The sequence below is a fragment of the Alexandromys fortis genome, unplaced genomic scaffold, assembly GCF_014885135.2.
Source record: "Alexandromys fortis isolate MF-2015 unplaced genomic scaffold, M_Fortis_MF-2015_v1.1 scaffold_70, whole genome shotgun sequence".
NCBI lineage: Eukaryota > Metazoa > Chordata > Mammalia > Rodentia > Cricetidae > Alexandromys > Alexandromys fortis.
Window position 1 is genome coordinate 6003365 of NW_026067955.1, and position 8826 is coordinate 6012190.

Genomic DNA, 8826 nt, shown 5'->3' on the forward strand with positions numbered 1-8826 from the left:
CCAGTGATTAATAGCCCTGTGTCAGGATTTCACAATATGGAGCTCAAATTGCAGACTTAATCCAATGAAAACATGTGCCAAGAATTTATAGTGAAAATACTTGTTGAAAAACTTCCCACCTATAGACACATACAGCATAGCTCCTAGGGAGTAGAACATCATTTTCCTAAAATTTTGGCAAGAAGCTGTGGAGCCTTGATAAGACTGGCAACATGGAGGAACATTTCCTCCTCACTGTGGCACCCAGCCAGCTTCTGAGAGCCCCATTCCAGCTTCTCAGAGCTGAAAATGCCTGGAAGTGATTTTTTTCTCCTTTACTTTATGGTCCTAACTCACAACCTACAGCAGTAATAAAAGAAGAAATGCAATAGTGGAAACACAATGCAATACTGGGGGACCACGACCACTCTAAGATAAGGTTTGAAATGCAGAAGTAAGCGACAAACTCATCTTGGTGCAGGCTGCGCTAAGGTGGTCAATTTGCAGAGAAAGCATATATGAGATCTTGGGGTTTGGGAGATGGCTCAGTTGGTGAGGTGCCTGTTGTGAAAGCATGGGGATACACAGCACCCACAAAAAAGGTGAAAGCCAAGTATGGTCCCATGGAGGCTTATGCCTTTAATCCTAGGATTCAGGAGGCTGAGGCAGGGGGATCTCTCTGAGTTTAAGGTCAGTTTGTGTACATAGCCAGTTCAGAACATCAAGGGATACAAGGTGAGATTCTGTTTAAAAAAACAAAGCAAAACAAACAAACAAAAAACTGAGTGTGGCTAGCATGTATCTATCACCCCAGCCTTGGAGAGACAGAGATGGGAGGATCCTGGAACTCATTAGTCAGCTAGTCTGCCCCAACCAGTGAGCTCATGGTTCAATCAAAGACACTGTTGCCAGAGGTGGAGAAATGGCTCCAGCATTTAAAAACACTGTTGCAGAGGACCCAAGTTTGGTTTTCAGCCCCCATGTGATACATCACAACTATCTATAACTCAGGGGCTCTGACTGCCTCTTCTGCCAGCTGTGGGCACCATACACATACAGTATGCAGTATGCATACAGACAGGCAAACAAAAGTTACATAAAGAAAATAAAACAAAGACATCTGAGAGAAAGGGAGAGAGAGAGAGAGAGAGAGAGAGAGAGAGAGAGAGAGAGAGAGAGAGAGAAAGAGAGAGAGAGAGGAGATAGAGCACCTGCCTCAAAAAAACAAGTTTGGATACTTACCAGGCATGGGAGGTGTCATGACCACAAAGGTGGTTTCTCAAGGTGAGGCTTCTCCATTGTACTTGGGACATTCTGGCTCCTGTGATTTCCCCAAATGCAGGAAGCTCAACTTCATAATGCATGGAAGTGGGCTACTACGCTCATATTTTCCCCTATAAGAATAAAAATAAAAAATAAGAGGGAGATTGAGGAGGACACCTGCTGTCAAATTCTACATGCACCTGTGCACACATGATTGTATGTGCACATACACACACTACACATGCACACATGCATGTGTGTGCACACACCATACATACGTGCACATACACACCACACACACACTACACATGCATGCATTCACACATACACACACAAAAATCAATCAAACATACAAAAAAAAAACCTCTGAAATGCTCCTTGGTTCAAGGTGGGGCAAGTCATACAGAGGCCCTTCTTCCTCCATTTTGGGATACTTGGCATGGAATTTAGGGATGACAAAAATAATTCTCTCTGTTACTCATAATAGCATCACAAGTGATTATCCTTCCTCAATCAGACAGATCATGATTTATTATACATTCATTTATGAAATATGTTTGACATTCACTCTCTATCTTTAATTGCTCACAATCCTAGGAGGGGCCCAGTCATGAAAACAAATAGTTACAAAACAGAAGGCTAAGTGATGGAACAAAAAGGTGGAGCATCAAGGAGGAGCCATCTGACTTAACCTTTGAACCAGGACAGCAGGGCCACGACCTGAGAGTCTGAGGTTGTAGCAGGGACCAGGTTATAGCCAGACGTCTAAACCAAGCCCAGGGTCCAGGCACAAAATCAAAATCAAGAGCCAGAAGAACAAAGCAAAGGGCTTATAGCTGAAACACAGATTCCAAATTTGGGCTCCCATGGTGTGGGTAGATAGATCACACAGTGGCAGAGTCAGCACCACTGAGTACCCACGTTGCTTCCTCACCCCTCTCTTCTGCGACACCCCTCATGATCCTATAAGTGATGGATCAAGATGGCTCACAGAGACCCCCAACTTCCCTGTGTTTCTCAGGGTGTGTGATAAATGTGGGTCAGTCAAATTGGACCAGGAGGATTGGGGATGTCACGAAGAGAGGAACTTGCTCTTTGGGATGGATGGGAACAAATGAAAGGGAAGAATGTGGCTGGTAGTCCAGGGGTCCGTGAGCTGCTGTCAGTGGTCAGACTCCAGAGGTTGTACTTGGTCTTGGGGACCCAGATTTGAAACTGTGGGGTATGACCCTGGTTGAAGTGGTATGATTTGAGGTTGTGGGGGGCACAAAAATTGACTGTAGTAAATTATCTTTGAAGACAGCAATCAATGGGCAATTTAAGAGATAATTGATTCATAAATTAGAAATCATTGTTATTATAGTCTATCACTTCATCTTTCTAATTTATCATTAGTTATTATTGCTATTTTTACTATTATTTTTATTTAATTTATAATTAAACTTTATCTTAAGTGTGTATGCCCAAGAAAAATAGGATACAGTGTGTAAGTTCAGAGTTGCAGGGGATTCCAGGCATCCACTGGGTGTCTTGGAACTGATGCCCTGACGATGGGGAGGGAGCATTATGTAAATCCATCTGTAAATGGCTTCATGTTGCTCAAAGTATCTGGAGTTCCTAAGGATGATTATACCATGTCTTGGACTCATCCTAGGAGTGGGGTAAGGAGACCAAGGCTCAGCAAAGGTTAGGCCACCATTCGTGAGCTAAGATGGGAAGTCAGGCCTGCCAGGATTATTCTTCTGTGAACTTCTACCTGCTGGGCACCATTGGTCCTTTGGGAGAGGTGAGGCAATGCAAGGGCTCCCCTCTCCAAAGATCTGGGGTCTTCTGACCAGAACACCTGCTCCCCAGACTAGGTGAGTTTGCCTAACAGGCAGCACCCCAGGAGGATGGAAGATGTTTCTGGGGAAAGTGCTCATAATGATATTTTTGCATTTATGGGGCCCCTATTTTTTCTGAGCAGTTTACAGGCCGTTGAACTGAGTCATCGGCCTCCTGTGGGTAATTGCTGTGTTTACAAGCAACAGCTCCTTTGGAGGATTAGGAAGGGTGAGGCTGGGTGCCTATTTGAGCTGGCCCACTCCTCATCTGCTTCCCCTGTGGGATTACAGTCCTCCAGGGGGAAGGGGGCCCTGCAGCACCCCAGGCTCTTCCTGATACTTTCTGGGACCACCTGGTTCCATTCTGTAGACACTCTGAGAACAAGCTGGTTTCCCCAGGCAGCAGCAGGTCACCTTTCCACCCCTTCCTTCACTCTCCACCGCATCATTGGAGTCCAAACCAGGGGCTCTGCTAACTGGGGGAGCCCTCCGTGCAGCAGTGAAAAGCATTACAAGCTTGCATATGAAATGTGATTTTTCTCGAGGAGTTTGAGGGTGTGGACCAAAAAGTGAAACCCTCCCCAGGGCTCTACTTGGGGCCCTGCCAGTCCTTCACTCTGTGTCCCTGCCTCCTGCTACTCTGAGAAGCTCCTCCCTCTTCTATACTCTGCCCTACAGATCTGCCTTGCAAATCTCCCAGTTCTCAGAAAGCCCCGACTTGAAAGCCAAGGTTTGATCTCATCCCAAAATGTCTGGTGTCATATTCATCAATCCTTATCTTGTTTATTTAGCTTCCTCCTCCTCTCTTTCTCCTCTCTTCCTCTACTTCTTCTTTCTCCACCCATCCCCCACATCCATGGTCACAAGTAGCCCAGGCTGGCCATGAACTAAAACTCTTGAACCCGCAGATCTCCTTGCCTCTACCATCTCCAAAGAGTTTGGATCACAAACCTGAACTATTGCACCCATCATTTTAAAAATTATTCTTTTTTAATTTTGTGTATGCACATTTGTCTGAATGTGGCAAATTCCAAGAAGGGCAGAGGTGCCAAATCCCCTGGAGCTGGCAGTTGTAAGCCACTCAATAGGGTGCTGGATTTGAACTCCAGTCTTTTGCAAAAGCAATACACTCTTCTAGCTGATGAGCCAACACTTTAGTGCCCCCACCCCCTTTTCTGAGACAGCCTTGCTATGTGTAACCCAAGTGGGAATCAAACTCCTGCCTAGAAATAATCATCCCTCAGCCTTCCAAGTGTGTTTCACCAGGACAGGCTTAGCAATACAATGCTAAGTTTTCTAATTTTTATGTCTGTCTGTGCACCTGGGGAAGCCAGAAACAGGTGTTGGATCATCTGGCACTGGAGTTACAGATGGCTGTGAGCTGCCATGTGGTGCTGGGAACAGAACCCCAGTCCTCTGGGAGAGCAGCAATGCTCTTAACCACTGAGTTATCTCTCCAGCCCCAGCAATAACATTCTTGCAGCCAAAGTTTTTTTTTTTTTTAAATTGGAATGATATCTAGACAGCAGGTGGGACAGACCAAATGGGACACAGCACTGTGTCCCACACCACCCTATGAATCTTAGGGGTGCTTCTTCGAAGCATTAATGATTGAACCCAAGGCCTTGCACCAGTTAGGCACCTGTTCCACCACCAAGGCAAACTCAGCCTTAGGTGCTTCTCCATTTTTATGACTTATCGGTAGGTTCTCTGTGTGTATGTGGGTATGCATGTGTCAGACCCAGGGCCTCTTAATGCTAGGCCACTCCTCTACCGCTGAGCTAAGCCTCATCTCTAGTAGATAATGTTTGATCAGCCACAGACATCTCTCCAGCTGACAGAATTTAACTCTAAAGCCTTAAAGCCAAAGGAAGCTTGCAAACATCTCCTATTTAACCAGTGCTGTTTTTAAAATGGAAGTTTGAACTCCTTTAGGATAATTCTAAATCAGCTACAATCCCCACTCCTCCCGGTGGCTATACATTCAGGCTGGGTCACTCATTTATGTTATCTGATTGCCAGCCATGTTTGTGTCAACTCCGCCAAATCCACGCGGTAGAAGAAAACCATTTCCTAACCATTCTCTGGTCAGCCCTGTTTGTTATCAGCTGCCTTGGGCTGGAGATCTTTTCCTCCTGTCTCCTTCTACCTTTAAAGGTGCATTGCTTCATTTGTTACTTTCATGTGTCTGCCTGCATGGGTTTATGTGTACCATGTGCATGCAGGAGCCCATCGAGGCAGAAAGAAGGGGTTACATCTCCTGCAGCTGGAATTAAGGTGGATAGGTGCTTAGGACTAAACTTGGTCCTCTATGTAAGTAGTAAGAGCTCTCCACTCTTGGGGGATAATCTTTCTGAACACTGTGAAAATGTGTCTCTGCCTTAGATGCTTTCTGATTGGTTTAGTAAAGAGCTAAATGGCCAATAGGTGGGCAAGAGAGAATAGGCGGGACTCCTAGGGGAAAGAGAGGAACTCAGGAAGAATCTGAGGTCTGACGGATTCACCAGGCAGACATGGAAGGAGTTAGACATACCCAACGAAGGAGAGGCAAAGAGCCACGTGGCAGAATATAGATTAATGGAAACAGGCTAATTTATATTATAAAAGCTAATTGGGAACAAACCTAAGCTCAGGTCAAGCTTTCATAAGTCTCTATTGGCTTTCAATGTGAGGGCCACGTATCTCCACAAAGGGTCTGAGAAAGTTGGGAGAAAAAAGGTTCCAAACACAGAGCTGGACATACATCCTAGTATCTGCATTCTCCCAGACAGTTCCAGTGCTTGCAATGTATAGGGCACGGCTCCTTTAAGACGCTCTGCTGTGCAGACTACTAGGCACTGGGTAGAAATGCCTGTGCAGCGTGGACACAAGAGCTTCCCAGAGCCGGAACAGTTAGGAATGGCGCCTTCAGGTGCCATGGCCCTGAGCAGGTGGCCTAGCTCTTTAAGATTTGGCTCACATGGTCAGAGAACATTGCAGGCATGTAGTAAAGCCAGGTGTTCTTCGAAATGTGCTTAGGTGCTGAAAAAAGAAAAGAAAATGGGTAAAGACAGTCATAGAAAAATTATTGAAAAACAATGAAGTCTTTAAAGGGAAAGTAAAGTAATATAAAAAGAACAAGCTATGTAAGGATGGGAAATATAACTCAGGGAGCTTGGACCATATATAGTGCTTTATCAGTTTAAACTTTTTTAAATGCCAATAAACAAAAATAATAGCTGCTGAGAGACACTGAATTGTAGAAAAACTGCCAACCTCAGAATGGAAGCCAGGAAATGTGTTGTGTTGCAGGAGAGGTTATACCTTTGTTTCCACAGGAAAAGAAAAGCTGTGGATTCCTTCAAAATTAATAAAGATCATATTCGACCAGGGAGACCTCCTGAAAATCTTGGCTACAGACACAAAGGAAGCAACCAAGGAAGACTACAAGACAGGTGACATATCTGCTGATCCCATTAGTGGGAAGAGCTCTGGGACGGGAGGAGACAGGATAAATCTTGTTGACTACAGAGTCCTCACAACTTATTATCACATGCTGTCGTTTCATATGGCATGGATGGAGATTTATATTACAGTTTAGTTATACAGTTCAAATGGACTTATAAAGTTGACAGATGCCTTTTACCTATACAACCTACACAGAGAATCATCTTTAGCCGATTGATGCGCACCACACATTCCATGCTTGTGTTAATGCAGATATGTATGTTACCTTTAAATTTTTGTTTGTTTTCAGAAGAAAAAGACCAGACATCCATAAAGACAGGTAGCCCAAATGATTCGGCCTTTCAGATGCATCTTTTGCAGTTTCCTCAAAAAAGCTGCATCCAGAACAACTTCAGAGTGGCTAGCTAGGGTGGTTCAGCCTCACAGACTACTCTAGAACAACTTCAGAGTGGCTAGCTAAGGTGGTTCAGCCTCACAGACTACTCTAGAACAACTTCAGAGTGGCTAGCTAAGGTGGTTCAGCCTCACAGACTACTCTAGCCAGGACTTGAGATAAACCCTGCATTGTCCCATTATATAGAGACTGGACAACAAATGATACAGCTAGCTCTCCCAGGACTTGACCACTATTCCATTTTTCTCAGGGTTCCCTAAAGATGCCATCACCCCCAGACAACAGGAAGTAATTTTAAGAACATGATGCCCACATTCTTAAAAGTTGGAGGGGGTAGTTTTGATCAGTGGATTATGGAGATGTTTCCTCATTGTTTAGGACGATTTGTTGCAAGTTGTTAATGGTTATGGTCAGGGAGAAAAAACTAAGCAAAGGAGGTTAGATTCAGGGATCTCTTTCTTACTTTTATTCCTTTTTTTTTTTTTTTTTTTTTTTTTTTTTTTTTTTTTTTTTTTGAGACAGGGTTTCTCTGTGTAACAGCCCTAGCTGTCCTGGAACTAGATCTTTTTTTTCTTTCCCGAGACAGGGTTTCTCTGTGGCTTTGGAGCCTGTCCTGGAACTAGCTCTGTAGACTAGGCTGGTCTCAAACTCACAGAGATCCGCCTACCTCTGCCTCCTGAGTGCTGGGATTAGAGGTGTGCATCACCACTACTCAATTCCTCGATCTCTTTCTGAAAAGAAAATAGGGGGGGGATATAGCAATGATAGAATAGAAGGATAGATGGATAGATTGTTAAATCTTTTAAACTAAACTTTTAAACTAAAAAGCAACTACTAGTTTCAAATATTTTACATTGGTATGGATTTTTGTGTATTGATACAAATTTAAGGTTATTTTTGTTAAACATATGATATAGGAATGATAGGATAAAAGGGTAGATTATAAATCTGCTTTTAAACTAAGAAGCAACCACTAGTCTCAAATAGTTTACATTGGTATAGATTTTTATATATTGATACAAATTTAAGGTTATTTTTGTTTTAACATACTGTCTATTGCAAAGGGACATTTCCTGTCCCAAACTCCTGGTCAAAAATAACCAACTCAGGGGCAGAATATGAATTAGAAAAGCTCAGTCAATAGCTTAGGCATATTACTCACTAGCTCTTATATTTTAAATTAGCCTATATTCCTTATTTACATTCTGCCACATGACAGTACTTTTATTAGCTTGGCACGTTCATCTCCTGTGCCCTCTTTGTTGGCGGGTGACTCCTCTGACTCTGCTCTTTCTCATCCCATTATTCTCAGTCTGGCCTTGCCACCTAACTCTATCCTGTTCAACTATTGACCAGTTTATTTATTAAACCAATAACAGTGGCATATATTTGTGGTGATATTTTGTTTGTGATCCAACAAATTAAGCTTGCCTGAGGATCCCAGTATGGAGCGAGCTACTAGTTAGCCATAGAGGCCAGGCAGTGGTGGCACACACACCTTTAATCCCAGCACCCAGGAGGCAGAGGCAGACAGATCTCTGTAAATTCAAGGCCACCCTGGGCTATACAAGATTGATTGAGTCTTAAAGAGAAACAGAGCTTTGTGGTGGTGGGTCACAGCTTTAATCTCAGTATTTGGGAAGCACATGCTTTTAATTCCAGCACTAGGGAGGTAGACAGAGGTAGGGATAGGTACGGATATGGCTGGGCAGAGAGAGGAATATAAGGTAGGAGAAGACAGAAGCTCAGCCCATTCAGTCCGAGGATTTGTAGAGACAGGATCTTGCCCCCTTGGTTCTGAGAATTTGGTAGAGGTAAAAAGTCTTTCTAGTGCCTGGCTCCTTTACTTTTCTGATCTTTTAGTATCTACCCCAATATCTGATTCCGAGTTTTTGTTGCTAAGAACATTTAGAAACCACA

At 43.7% G+C, this 8826-nt stretch overlaps 1 non-coding gene across 1 annotated transcript; it reads left to right on the top strand.

The window, feature by feature from the left end:
- Nucleotides 1–1213: 1213 nt before the first annotated feature.
- Nucleotides 1214–1376, top strand: LOC126507555 (U1 spliceosomal RNA). The gene has a single exon (XR_007593575.1). It is a non-coding gene; the product is annotated as a U1 spliceosomal RNA (small nuclear RNA).
- Nucleotides 1377–8826: the final 7450 nt, after the last annotated feature.